At 46.2% G+C, this 15,438-nt stretch overlaps 1 protein-coding gene across 4 annotated transcripts in view; it reads right to left on the bottom strand.

The window, feature by feature from the left end:
* nin (ninein (GSK3B interacting protein)) overlaps positions 1-15,438 on the bottom strand; it is a 138,087-nt gene that overhangs the window by 95,166 nt on the left and 27,483 nt on the right. The window lies entirely within an intron of this gene.

The following is a 15,438-nucleotide window of genomic DNA, read 5'->3' on the forward strand; positions in this document are numbered from 1 at the left end:
GTGAGTCCATTATAAAAGATGTAATAGCAGAGCACTTGGGAAACAGTGACAGGACCGGACAAAGTCAACATGGATTTACAAAAGGTAAATCGTGCTTAACTAATCTACTGGAATTTTGAGGATGTAACTGGTAAAATAGATAAGGGAGAACCAGTGGATGTGGTGTATTGGACTTTCAGAAGGCTTTCGATAAGGTCCCGCATAAGAGATTGGCGTGCAAAGTTAAAGCACATGGGATTGGGGGCAAGGTATTGACTTGGATAGAGAACTGGTTGGCAGACAGGAAACAAAGAGTTGGAATAAACGGGTCTTTTTCCGAGTGGCAGGCAGTGACTAGTGGGGTACCGCAGGGATCGGTCCTAGGACCCCAGCTATTTACAATATATATTAATGATCTAGACAAGGGAACTAGATGCAAGATCTCCAAGTTTGCAGACAACACAAAGCTGGGTGGGCGTGTGTGCTGTGAGGAGGATGCCGAGAAATTCCAGTATGATTTGGACAGGTTGGGTGATTGGGCAGATGCATGGCAGATGCAGTATAATGTGGAGAAATGCGAGGTTATCCACTTTGGTGGCAAAAACAGGAAGGCAGATTATTATCTGAATGGCAATAGATTGGGAGAAGGGGAAGTGCGACGAGACCTGGGTGTCCTTGTGCACCAGTCGCTGAAGGTAAGCATGCAGGTGCAGCAGGCGGTTAAGAAGGCAAATGGTATGTTGGCCTTCGTAGCGAGAGGGTTTGAGTACAGGAACAAGGGTGTCTTGCATCAGTTGTACAGGGCCTTGGTGAGACCACACCTTGAGTATTGTGTGCAGTTTTGGTCGCCTTATCGGAGGAAGGATGTTCTTGCCATGGAGGGAGTGCAGCGAAGATTCACCAGACTGATACCTGGGATGGCAGGAATGATGCATGAGGAGAGATTGGGCTTATACTCACTGGAGTTTAGAAGAATGAGAGGAGATCTCATTGAAACTTATAAAATTCTAACAGGACTAGACAGACTAGATGCAGGAAGGATGTTCCCGACGGTCGGGGAGTCCAGAACCAGGGGTCACAGTCTAAGGATAAGGGGTAAGCCATTTAGGACTGAAATGAGGAGGAATTTCTTCACCCAGAGAGTGGTGAACCTGTGGAATTCTCTACCACAGAAGGCAGTTGAGGCCAATTCATTAAATATATTCAAGAAGGAGTTAGATATATTTCTTAAGGCTAAAGGGATCAAGGGATATGGGGAGAAGGCAGGGACAGGGTACTGAATTTGGATGATCAGCCATGATCTCATTGAATGGTGGAGCAGGCTCGAGGGGCCGAATAGCCTACTCCTGCTCCTATCTTCTATGCTTCTATGTTAGGTACAGTTTTGTAAAATTAGTGCAAGCTGTTGTATTATTACTGCATATCCATTACTTTGAATGAACTGATTATGTAATTTATGGTCTACACCAGTTTGAAAGTATTTATTTTTCTCCTATCTAAATTCCAGGAGATTACAAGAGGGCTCATATTATATGCAGTGCGCTAAATACATTAACAAGAGCTTTGGTCCAACTTTTTGGCAATACTACAATACCAGATAATGTGGTGCAAGGTCACACTTCAGTGCATAGGGAGGGCTCGCTATGGAAGTGCTCCTTGACAAGAGAAATATCTGATGAAAGCCTAAAAACATAGCTTACAGATTAATTAACTTTATTATAGCCAATGAACTAAGTGTTTTGTAAACAAAATTACTGGGGTCAATAAATCATAACCATTGTGGTCAGACTCACTACAACTTCTGATTAGTGTAGTACAATGAATAAAGAATGTTTTAAGTTAGTATTCATTTTATATATGGGACAATCTCTTTGCTTCCATGGCTACTTCTCAGGAAGTAAATGCTAGTTTATAAAAGTACACTTATAGAACCACAGAACAGAGTCAAACTTCTTACTATACTGGAGTGCCTTGGTAACTGGTCAAAAGTCAGTTCTGATCTATTCTACTCCAACTGTATTCGACCTCCAAACCATTACTGAAAAATTAACAATTTATATGCTGCACCATGTCTGTACATGAACACTGGTATGCAGAATTTCAGAGTATGCCATGGCGTCAAATGCGTACATTCATACATTAACATTATTTAGTGAGTCTCACTTGGACCAATGGGTTAGGTATAACAAACATGTAACTATTGGGAACTAAAGTAAATTATCTGGCTTGTTATATTTTAATGTACATTAAATACACAGGAAAAGAAAGGCAACAAAGCCTAGGACTGGCGATTACAAATACAAATGTGTTACATGTTTTAATGACTATTCCCACAAGCTATTGTTTAATTACCAGGCACCACCTAGCAACACACCTGAGGCAAGCTGTTGCTGCACAGAGGAATTGCATTCAGTCAGTAAGAGGTTAAAATCAGTGTTTTATTTTTATACAGTGACATGCAGGCAGACCAAGATGTTAAAATATTAAATGAAGTAATATCATGGTATTTGGTAGAAGCAACATGTTGTGCCCCAAAATGATGAGGTATTGATCTCAGTCATGTCAATGGGGGAAAGTGCTGAGTTGAAGCTATTGGGAAGGCAGGGGAAAAGAGAAGGGAAAGCAAGTCACCTGGGGGACACTCGTGCATCTTCTATCAGGGTCTAAAGGAGCAGAGCATCTTCTTACCTCATCTAGTAAATTGCTCAGAGAGCCCAGAGTAGGAGAAATACAAACAAATCACACAGATAGACATACACAGACCTCAGCTGCAAAGAATAATGCAAGCCTTGACACAAAATTATCTCTCTCCAGCCCCACACTCACCCCTGCTATAAATATCGTTCAACTTATGTTGAGGTAAATTTTGGTTTGTTACATTACAATAACAACAACGATGTGTATTTATATAGCGCCTTTAACATAGTAAAACGTCCCAAGGCGCTGCACAGGAGTATTTTAAGACAAAAAATTTGACACCGATCCACATAAGGATAAATTAGGGCAGGTGACCAAAATCTTGGTCAAACAGGTAGGCTTTAAGGAGCATCTTAAAGGAGGAAAGAGAGGTAGCGAGGCAGAGAGGTTTAGGCAGGGAAGTCCAGAGCTTAAGGCCTAGGCAACAGAAGGCATGGCTACCAAAGGTTGTGCGATTATAATCAGGGATGTTCAAGAGGGCAGAATTAGAGGAGCGCAGATATCTCGGGGGAGGGGGGGGGTGTTGTGGAGCTGGAGGAGATTACAGAGATAGGGAGGGGCAAGGCCATAGAGAGATTTGAAAACAAGGATGAGAATTTTGAAATCGAGGCGCTGCTTAACCGGGAGCCAATGTAGGTCAGCGAACACAGGGGTGATGGGCGAACGGGACTTGGTGCAAGTTAGGGCACAGAAACATAGAAGATAGGAGCAGGAGTAGGCCATTCGGCCCCTCGAGCCTGCTCTGCCATTCAACGAGATCGTGGCTGATCATCCAAATTCAGTACCCCGTTCCTGCCTTCTCTCCATATCCCTTGATCCCTTTAGCCTTAAGAAATATATCCAACTCCTTCTTGAATATATTTAATGAATTGGCCTCTACTGCCTTCTGTGGTCGAGAATTCCACAGGTTCACCACTCTCTGGGTGAAGAAATTCCTCCTCATCTCTGTCCTAAATGGCTTACCCCTTATCCTTAGACTGTGACCCCTGGTTCTGGACTCCCCGACCATCGGGAACATCCTTCCTGCATCTAGTCTGTCTAGTCCTGCTAGAATTTTATAAGTTTCAATGAGATCCCCTCTCATTCTTCTAAACTCCAGCGAGTATAAGCCCAATCGACCCAATCTCTCCTCATGCGTCATTCCTGCCATCCCAGGTATCAGCCTGGTGAATCTTCGCTGAACTCCTTCCATGGCAAGAACATCCTTCCTCAGATAAGGCGACCAAAACTGCACACAATACTCAAGATGTGGGTGGTCTCACCAAGGCCCTGTATAACTGCAGCAAGACATTCTTGTTCCTGTACTCAAATCCTCTCGCTACGAAGACCAACATATCATTTGCCTTCTTAACCGCCTGCTGCACCTGCATGCTTACCTTCAGTGACTGGTGCACAAGGACACCCAGGTCTCGTTGCACTTCCCCTTCTCCCAATCTATTGCCATTGAGATAATAATCTGCCTTCCTGTTTTTGACACCAAAGTGGATAACCTCGCATTTATCCACGTTATATTGCATCTGCCATGCTTCTGCCCAGTATGAGAGGACACAGGCAGCCGAGGTTTGGATGACCTCAAGTTTATGTAGAGTGGAATATGGGAGGCCAGCCAGGAGTGCGTTGGGATAGTCAAGTCTAGAGGTAACAAAGACATGGATGAGGGTTTCAGCCGCGGATGAGCTGAGGCAAGGACGGAGATGGGCGATGTTATGGAGGTGGACGTAGGCGGTCTTTGTTATGCCGCAGAAATGTGGTCGGGAGCAATTTCAGGGTGAAATATGACACCAAGGTTGCGAACAGTGTGGTTCAGCCTCAAACAGATGTTAGGGAGAGGGATGGAGTCAGTGGCTAGGGAACGGAGTTTGTGGCAGGGACCAAAAACAATGCCTTCGGTCTTCCCATTGCCATGATCTTCATCACATGTCAATTATAAGAGAGATGCAGGGAACAGCACCAACCGCTGTACATGGCCTTCTTTGACCTCACAAAGGCTTTCGACATGGTCAACTGTGCGGGATTATGGAGTGTCCTCCTCAAATTCGGCTGCCCTCAAAAGTTTGTCACCATCCTCCGCCTGCTTCAGGATGACTTGCAAGCCGTGATCCTGACCAACGGTTCCACCACTGACCCAATTCACATACGGACCAGGGTCAAGCAAGGCTGTCTCATCGCTCTTCTCGATCTTCCTTGCTGCAATGCTCAATCTCACCCTCAGCAAGCTCCCCGCTGGAGTGGAGCTAATTTACAGAACAAATGGGAAACTGTTCAACCTCCGTCGCTTCCAGTCCAGATCCAAGTCGTCCCATCCTCTGTCGTAGAATTACAGTATGCAGATGACGTTTGCGTCTGCACACACTCTGAGGTCGAAGTACAAACCATCGTCAACACCTTCACCGAAGCTTACGAGAGCATGGGCCTTACACTAAACATCCGTAAGACAAAGGTCCTCTACCAACCTGCCGCTGCCACACAGTACTGCCCCCCGATTATCAAAATCCACAACGAGGCCTTGGACAACGTGGACCACTGTCCATACCTCGGGGGCCTACTGTCAACAAGGGCAGACATCGATGACGAAGTCCAACACCGCCTTCAGTGTGCCAGTGCAGCTTTTGGTAGCCTGAGGAAGAGTGTTTGAAGGCCAGGACCTCAAACCCGGCACCAAGCTCATGGTCTACAGAGCAGTAGTGATACCCGCCCTCCTGTATGCCTCAGAGACATGGACCATGTATTGCAGGCACCTCAAAGCACTGGAGAGGTACCACCAACGCTGCCTCCACAAGATCCTGCAAATCCATTGGCAGGATAGGCGCACCAATGTCAGTGTTCTCGCTCTGGCCAATATCCCCAGCATTGAAGCTTTGACCATGCTCGATCAGCTCCGATGGATGGATCACATCGTCCACGTGCCTGATACGAGACTCCCAAAAGAAGCGCTCTACTCGGAGCTCCGACACGGCAAGAGAGCCTCAGGTGGGCAGAGGAAACGCTTCAAGGGCATCCTCAAAGCCATCTTGAAAAAGTGCAACATCCCCACCGACACCTGGGAATTCCTGGTCCAAGATCGCACAAAGTGGAGGAGAAGCATCCGGGAAGGCGCTGAACACCTCGAGTCTCTTCGCCGGAAGCAAGCAGAAGCCAAGCGCAAACAGCGGAAGGAGCGCACGTCAACCCAAGCACCCGACCCATCCGCTTGCCCCTTCAACCACCGTCTGCCCCACCTGTGACAGAGACTGTAGGTCCCACATTGGATTCATCAGTCACCTGAAAACTAATTTTTAATGTGGAAGCAAGTCATCCTCGGTTCCGAGGGACTGCCTGAGAAGATGATAATTTAATTGGAGAAACTTTTTGCTCATCCAGAACTGGATGTCGGACAAGCAGTCTGACAATTTAGAGACCGCGGAGGGGTCGAGAGAAGTGGTAGTGAGGTAGAGCTGGGTATCGTCAGCGTACATGTGGAAACTGACGCTGTGTTTTCGGATGATGTCGCCAAGGGGCAACATGTAGATGAAAACTAGGAGGGGGCCAAGGATAGATCCTTGGGGGACACCAGAGGTAATGATGCGGGAGCGGGAAGAGAAGCTGTTGCAGGTGATTCTCTGGTTATGATTAGATAGATAAGAATGGAACCAGTCGAGTGCAGACCCACCCAGCTGGACGACGGTGGAGAGGCGTTGGAGAAGGATGGAGTGGTCAGCCGTGTCAAAGGCTGCAGACAAGTGAAGAAGGATGAGGAGAGATAGTTTACCTTTGTCACAGCCACAAAGACTTTGTCAGAAGCCAGAATTTATCATGCCTAATAATGCGTATAATTTTAAAAAATTCGTTCATGGGATGTGGGCGTCGCTAGCAAGGCCAGCATTTATTGCCCATCCCTAATTACCCTCGAGAAGGTGGTGGTGTGCCTGCTTCTTGAATCGCTGCAGTCTGTGTGGTGAAGGTACTCCCACAGTGCTGTTAGGGAGGGAGTTCCAGGATTTTGACCCAGCGACAATGAAGGAACGGCGATATACTTCCAAGTCAGGATGGTGTGTGACTTGGAGGGGAACTTGGAGGTGGTGGTGTTCCCATGCACCTCTTGCCCGTGTCCTTCTAGGTGGAAGAGGTCGCAGGTTTGGGAGGTGCTGCTGAAGAAGCCTTGGTGAGTTGCTGCAGTGCATCTTGTAGATGGTACACACTGCAGCCACTGTACGCCGGTGGTGGAAGGAGTGAATGTTTAAGGTGGTGGATGGAGTGCCAATCAAGCGGGCTGCTTTGTCTTGGATGGTGTCGAGCTTCTTGAGTGTTGTTGGAGCTGCACTCATCCATCACACTCCTTACTTGTGCCTTGTAGATGGTGGAAAGGCTTTGGGGAGTCAGGAGGTGAGACACTTGGCGCAGAATACCTAGCCTCTGACCTGCTCTTGTTGCCACAGTATTTATGTGGCTGGTCCAGTTAAGTTTCTGGTCTGTCATGACTCCCCCGGATGCTGATGCTGAGGGATTCGACGATAGTAATGCCATTGAATGTCAAGGGGAGGTGGTTAGGCATTCTCTTGTTGGAAATGGTCATTGCCTGGCACTTATGTGGCGCGATTGTTACTTGTATGGACTTCCGCCATGTTCTCAGCGTCTTTGCTATTTACACTTTTATTCTTCTAATGTCTTTTAATTGCCTCAGTAGATGATCTTTCATATCTTCATACAGGTTTCTGCTGATCTATTAAGCGTTTTGCAGGTTATTCAATGCATTCGCTTCCTCTCTGTGATTAGAGTATTTATTATCTTCCTCTCCTTTTTTTTTTCTTTCCCCCCCCGCCCCACATCCTCTCTTCCATCCTACAAAGGAGCTTGATTACCATACAGTTTTCAATTCTGAGAAAGGTTCTTGCATCTAGAATGTTAACCTTTAGCAAAATGTTAATCTTTTCCCTGTACAGATATTGACAGATTTGCTGTATTTCCAACAGTTTCCATTTTGTTGCCACAGTATTTATGTAGCTGGTCCAGTTAAGTTTCTGGTCAATGGTAAACCCCCCAGGATGTTGATGGTGGGGGATTCGGCGATGGTAATGCCGTTGAATGTCAAAGGGCGGTGGTTAGACTCTCACTTGTTGGAGTATAATTTCTGGGTTGATAAGTCTTCAGACTATCCCCAAACTCTATAAAAGATTGAACAATGAAGCAGCAATGGGAAATATTTAAATATACATAAGACACTGTAAGGCCATCATGTACTTGAAAGTGCAGGAATTGTGGAGATTGTTAACAAGTTTTTGTCCTTAGCATTTGCAGTGGAAGGTAAAAGTAAATATTCAAAAGGAAACTATCAAAAGTGAATGGGACTAAAACTAGAAAAGTCACCCAGCTGGTATATATCATGGAATACAGAGGGAAGTTAGGAAGGAGATAAAGTTAGGAAGGAGATCGTGGAGGCAACAACTATAATTTTCCAAAAATCTTTGGAAACAGGAATAATGTCAAAGGACTGGAGTGTGGAAAATGCTGCACTCCTGTTAAAGGGAAAGGAATTACCCAAGAAATATAGGCCAATTAGTCTTATTTCTGAGGAACGGTAGCGTAGTGGTAATGTCACTGGGCTAGTAATCCAGAGGCCTGGACTAATGATCACCACGGCAGCTGGGGAATTTAAATTCAGTTACTTAAATAAATCTGGAATAATTACTAGTGTCAGTAATGGTAACCATGAAACTATCGGATTGTCGTAAAAACCCATCTGGTTCACTCCTATCCATTTGGGAAGGAAATCTGCCGTCCTTACCCGGTCTGGCCTATATGTGGCTCTAGACCCACAGCAATGTGGTTGACTCTTAACTGTCCTCTGAAATGGCCTAGCAAGCCACTCAGTTGTAACAAATCGCTACAAGAAACAATAAAGAGAATGAAACCAGACCGACCACCTGGCATTGAACTCGGCACCAGCTACGGACACAGCAACGGCACACCCAGCCCAGTCAACCCTGCAAAGTCCTCCTCACCAACATCTGGGGACTTGTGCCAAAATTGGGAGAGCTGTCCCACAGACTAGTCAAGCAACAGCCTGACATAGTCATACTCACAGAATCATACCTTTCAGCCAAAGTCTCAAACTCCTCCATCACCATCCCTGGGTATGTCCTGTCCCACCTGCAGGACAGGCCCACCAGAGGTGGCGGCACGGTGGTGTACATTCGGGAGGGAGTGGCCCTCGGAGTCCTCAATATTAACTCCGGACCCCATGAAGTCTCATGGCTTCAGGTCAAGCATGGGCAAGGAAACCTCCTGCTGATTATCACCTACCGCCCTCCCTCAGCTGATGAATCAGTATGCCTCCATGTTGAACACCACTTTGAAGAAGCACCGAGAGTAGCAAGGGCACAGAATGTTCTCTGGGTGGGGGACTTCAATGTCCATCACCAAGAGTGGCTCAGTAGCACCACTAATGACCGAGCTGGCCAAGTCCTGAAGGATATAACTGCCAGTCTGGGCCTGCGATAGGTGGTGAGAGAACCAACACGAGGGAAAAACCTCCTTGACCTCATCCTCACCAATCTACCTGTCACAGATGCATCTGTTCATGACAGTATTGGTAGCAGTGACCACCGCACATTGTGGAGACAAAGTCCCGTCTTCACATGGAGGACACTCTCCATCGTGTTGTGTGGCACGACCACCGTACTAAATGGGATAGATTCAGAACAGATCTAGCAGCTCAAAACTGGGCATCCATGAGGCGCTGTGGGCCATCAGCTGCAGCAGAATTGTATTCCACCACAATCTGTAACCTCATGGCCCGGCATATCCCTCACTCTACCACCAAGCCAGGGGACCAACCCTGGTTCAATAAGGAGTGTTGAAGAGCATGCCAGGAGCAGCACCAGGCGTACCTAAAAATGAGGTGCCAACCTGGGGAAGCTGCAACATAGGACTACATGCACGCTAAAAAGCGGAAGCAGCATGCTATAGACTGGGCTAAGCGATCCCACAATCAACGGATCAGATCAAAGATCTGCAGTCCTGCCACATCCAGTCGTGAATGATGGTGGACCATTAAACAGCTAACGGGAGGAGGAGGCTCCATGGATATCCCCATCCCTCAATGATGGTGGAGCCCGCGCGTGAGTGCAAAAGACAAGGCTGAAGCGTTTGCAACCATCTTCAGCCAGAAGTACCGAGTGGATGATCCATATCGGCCTACTCCTGAGATCCTCACCATCACAGAAGCCTATGGGCCCCGACAACATCCTGGCTATCGTGCTGAAGACTTGTGCTCCAGAACTAGCCGCGCCTCTAGCCAAGCTGTTCCAATACAGCTACAACACTGGCATCTATCCGACAATGTGGAAAACTGCCCAGGTATGTCCTGTCCACAAAAAGCAGGACAAATCCAACCCGGCCAATTACCGCCCCATCAGTCTACTCTCAATCATCAGCAAAGTGATGGAAGGCGTCATCGAAAGAGCTATCAAGCAGCACTTACTCACCAATAACCTGCTCACTGATGCCCAGTTTGGGTTCCGCCAAGACCAGTCATTACAGCCGTGGTCCAAACATGGAAAAAGGAGCTGAATTCCAGAGGTGAGGTGAGAGTGACTACCCTTGACATCAAGGCAGCATTTGACCAAGTGTGGCATCAAGGAGCCCTAGTAAAACTGAAGTCAATGGGAATCGGGGGGAAAACACTCCACTGGCTGGAGTCATACCTAGCACAGAGGAAGATGGTTGTGGTGGTTGAAGGTCAATCATCACAGCCCCAGGACATCGCTGCAGGAGTTCCTCAGGGCAGTGTCCTAGGCCCAACCATCTTCAGCTGCTTCATCAATGACCTTCCCTCCAACATAAGTTCAGAAATGGGGATGTTCGCTGATGACTGCACAGTGTTCAGTGCCATTCGCAACTCCTCAGATAATGAAGCAGTCCATGCCCGCATGCAACAAGACCTGGACGACGTTCAGGCTTGGGCTGATAAGTGGCAGGTAACATTCTCGCCACAGAAGTGCCAGGTAATGACTATCTCCAACAAGCGAGAGTCTAACCACCTCCCCTTGACATTCAACGGTATTACCATCGCCGAATCCCCCACCATCAACATCCTGGGGGGTCACCATTGACTAGAAACTGAACCTGCCACATAAATACTGTGGCAACAAGAGCAGGTCAGAGGTTAGGTATTCTGCGGCGAGTGTCTCACCTCCTGACACCACCATCTACAAGGCACAATTAAGCAGTATGATAGAATACTCTCCACTTGCCTGGATGAGTGCAGCTCCAACAACACTCAAGAAGCTCGACACCATCCAGGACAAAGCAGCCCGCTTGTTTGGCACCCCATCCACTACCTTAAACATTCACTCCCACCACCACCGGCCTACCGTGGCTGCAGTGTGTACCATCTACAAGATGCACTGCAGCAACTCATCAAGGCTTCTTCGATAGCACCTCCCAAACCCGCGACTTCTTCCACCTAGAAGGACAAGGGCAGCAGGTGCATGTGAACGCCACCACCTCCAAGTTCCCCTCCAAGTCACACACCATCCTGACTTAGAAGTATATCACCGTTCCTTCATCATCGCTGGGTCAAAATCCTGGAACTCCCTCCCTAACAGCACTGTGGGAGTAACTTCATCACACGGACTGCAGCGGTTCAAGAAGGCGGCTCACTACCACCTTCTCAAGGGCAATTAGGGATGGGCAATAAATGTTGGCCTTGCCAGCAATGCCCATATCCCGTAAAAACGAATAAAAAAGAAAATTTTGGTTGTGGATAAACTTCTAGGGGGAAAAATTCAGTTGGTTGCGCCTCCCATTAGCGCCTTAAGAGGGTGCCAAGCGGGGCGCAAAGCAAGTAGAGGCCGGGCGTGGCGATGTTTGTGCCGCTCGCGAAATTAACTAGACATTTTGCGGCGGCGCTAAACACTACCGCCACGATCTCCTGCGCCGGCAGATTGGGATGTCAGTCGAGTGTGCAACGCCCCGGTAGCGCCCCGGACCGGATATTGAGTGGCGCCCCCTGCCTTACCGCCTGCCGCTAGCAACGACAGGTTGAGAGGAGCGTTATGCTGTCAGAAAGGAAATAGGGGAGCGCTATTTAAAGGCGACTGCTTCCTGCCTTTTTTTGTCGGTGACATTTTTGCACCACGCATTCTGAGAGAGAGAGAGAGAGAGAGAGAGAGAGGTTCAACGCTGTGTGAAGGAGTTTTGAGTACTGAGCAGCACTTTGCAGGTTTATTTGGATTTGCCCTTCTTTGCTTCACCAACGCTCTGAAGTAGCGCCTCGCTCCTTGGCCTTTGCACCTTAAGACAGGTGTGAAGCGCCTGATTTAGCGCTCCAATCACCTCCAGGGGCGATAAAAGCCAAGTTTGCTGTCGGAGGCGATAATTAGCGCCAGGCGCTAAACTTTGTGCACCGCCAATAATGGCGCCCCAAATGGGGCGATACCGAATTTTTCCCCCTTAGAGTCCGTAATACATGAACACTTAGAAAGGCATGGGTTAATCAGGGACAGTCAGCATGGCTTTGTCAACAGTTGTGCTTGACCAACTGAATTGAATCTTTTGAAGAAGTTAAGAGTGTATAAAGGAAATGCGGTGGAGATTGTATACATAGATTTCGAGAAGGTATTTTATAAACTGCCACAACAAAGACTCATCAAAAACTAAGAAACCTGATATCAAAGGGAATGTGGCCAAATGGATAGAAATCTAGCTAGGGAACAGAAAGTAAAGATTTGGGCACAGGCACAAGATGAATTATATCAAAGTTTGCTGATGATTACAAATTAAAGAAAGACTTGCATTTATACAGCGCCTTTCACGACCACCAGACGTCCCAAAGCACTTTACAACCAATGAAATACTTTTGAAGTGTAGTCATTGTTGTAATGTAGGAAACGCGGCAGCCAAGTTGCACACAGCAAGCTCCCACAAACAACAATGTGATAACGACCAGATAATCTGTTTTTGTTATGTTGATTGAGGGATAAATATTGGCCAGGACACCGAGAATAACTCCCCAGCTCTTCTTCAAAATAGAGACATGGGATCTTTTACGTCCACCTGAGAGAGCAGACGGGGCCTCAGTTTAACGTCTCGTCCGAAAGACGGCACCTCCAACAGTACAGCACTGGAGTGTCAGCCTAGATTTTTGTGTTCAAGTCTCTGGAGTGGGCCTTGGACCCTCAACCTTCTGACTCAAGAGGCAAGAGTGCTACCCACTGAGCCACAGCTGACACACAAATTAGGGGGCATTGTAAACTGTGAGGAACAATGCAGGAGGACATAGACAAGTTAACAGATTGAGCAGATAGATCATCGAGTCGGACACACTTGGAGTATTGCATGCAGTTCTGAGCACCCCATTATAGGAAGGATATTCCCATTATAGGAAAAATATTAGAGCGATGAAAAGGATACAGCCAAGATTCACTAGTTTGATAGCTTGAAGGAGAGGTTATAGTTATGAAGGCTTGAAAAATTAGAGCTTTTCTTCCTGGAACAGATGAGGTTAAGGGGGGACCGAATAGACATTTTAAAATTTATGAATGGTTTTGACGGATAAACAAAGAGATTGTTACCAATTTTCCAACCAATGGAAACAAAGAGGTATAGAATGAAAATTATCACTAGAAGGGGAACGTTAGAAGAAACATGTTCATACAGAGGGACATTAGGACATGGAATGCTTCACATAGACATAGGAACAAGAGTAGGCCACTTAGCCCCTATTCAACCTGTTCCACCATTCAATGAGATCATGGCTAATCTGCAACCTAACTCCATATACCAGCCATTGCCCCATATCTCTTATTACCTTTGGTTATCAAAAATCTATCAATTTCAGATTTAAAATTTAAAATTGATCTAGCATCAATTGCCGTTTGTGGAAGAGAGTTCCAAACGTCTACCACCCTTTGTGTGTAGGAGTGTTTCCTAATTTCACTCTTGAAGGGTCTGGCTCTAACTTTTAGACCATGCCCCCTAGTCCTAGACTCACCAACCAGCAGAAATACTTTCTCTCTATCTACCCCTGAATATCTTGAAAACTTCAACCAAATCACCTCTTGCCCTTCTAAAATTCCAGGGAATACAATCCTAGTTTGTGCAATCTCCCTTCGTAATTTAACCCTTGGAATCCAGGTATCATTCTGGTAAACCTACGCTGCACTCCCTCCAAGGCCAATATATCCTTCCTAAGGTGTGGTGCCCAGAACTGCTCATAGTACTCCGGGTGTGGCCTAACCAGGGCTTTGTACAGCTGAAGCATGACTTCTACCCCCTTGTATTCTAGTCCTCTAGATATAAAGGCCAGCATTCCATTAGGCTTTTTGATTATTTTCTGTATCTGTTCATGACATTTTAATGATCAATGTACCTGGACCCCCAAGTCTCTTTGGACCTCCACTGTTTTTAGCTTTTCAGCATTTAGAAAGTACCCTGTTCTATCCTTTTTAGGTCCAAAGTGGATGACCTCACATTTGCCACAGTTTTGCCCATTCGCTTAATCTATCAATATCACTTTGTAATTTTATGCTTCCATCTACACTGCTTACAATGCCGCCTATCTTTGTGTCATCGGCAAATCTGGATATGTAGCTTTCTATCCCATCATCTAAGTCGTTAATAAATACGGTGAATAGTTGAAACCGCAACACAGATCCCTGCGGGACAGCACTAGTCACATCCTGCCAATTAGAGTACTTGCTCAATATCCCTATTCTCTGTCTCCTGCTACTGCAATGTTCTCACCTACTTCCTTTAAAACCCTGGGATGGAAACCATCTGGTCCTGGAGATTTGCCACTCTTTAGTGTAATTATTTTCTTCAGTACTGTTATTTTGCTTACATTAATTTTGGTGAGTCCCTGTCCCCGATTCAATACTAGTTTCCTTGGGATATCTGGCACGCTGACCTCTTGCTCTACTATAAATACTGACGCAAATAATTATTCGACATGTCCGCCATTTCCTTATTATCACTGACAATATCGCCATTATCAGTTTTCAAGGGGCCAACATTGTTCCTGACCACCCTCTTCTTCCTAATATAATTGTAAAAAAAATGTTGATTTTGCTATCCCTTGCAAGTTTCTTTTCATACTCCCTTTTTGTAGCTCTTACTATCTGTTTTGTCACCCTTTGCTGTTCTTTGCATCTTTCCCATTCACCAGGATCCGTGCTATTTTTTGCATTTTTGTATGTTTTTTCTTTTAGTTGTCTCTTTACCTCTTTAGTCGTCCATAGCTGGTTTTTCTGGCAAGTAGGGCTCTTGCCCCTTAGGGGTATAAACTGGTTCTGTACCACCTTAAATTATTTTTTGAACACCTCCCACTAATCTTCTGTTGTTTTACCCATTAATAGATTAACTCAGTTAACCTTGGACAGTCTCTGTTTCATTGCAGACAAGACTGTAACATAATTTAAAATGGAATTGGATAAGTGCTGAAAAGGAAAGATTTAAGGGGAAAGGGCAGTGGATAATTTCAGTTGAAGAGCTAGCATTGGCACAGGCACAATGGATCAAATGGTCTCCTTCTGTACTGCAAATTGAATGAATCTGTGATTCTAGTTTTCATGCAAGCTTGGCAGAATTTACATCTTCAATTACAAGCAGAATCAAATTGTGTGACTGCAGCACAGCAACTCTGCTGCTCACTCCTACAGCTCGAGCTAACACTAAAGCACCATTTCCCTCGATCACTCTTCAGCACAATCATCTGCTTATAGTGAAGGAATCATCTGTATTAATCAGAGACCCATGTGTTATCAGAATGTGGTCATAAGTTAT

This window comes from Somniosus microcephalus, chromosome 12 (genome assembly GCF_052327205.1).
Source record: "Somniosus microcephalus isolate GS21.2 chromosome 12, FLI_Smic_1.0, whole genome shotgun sequence".
Taxonomy (NCBI): Eukaryota; Metazoa; Chordata; class Chondrichthyes; order Squaliformes; family Somniosidae; genus Somniosus; species Somniosus microcephalus.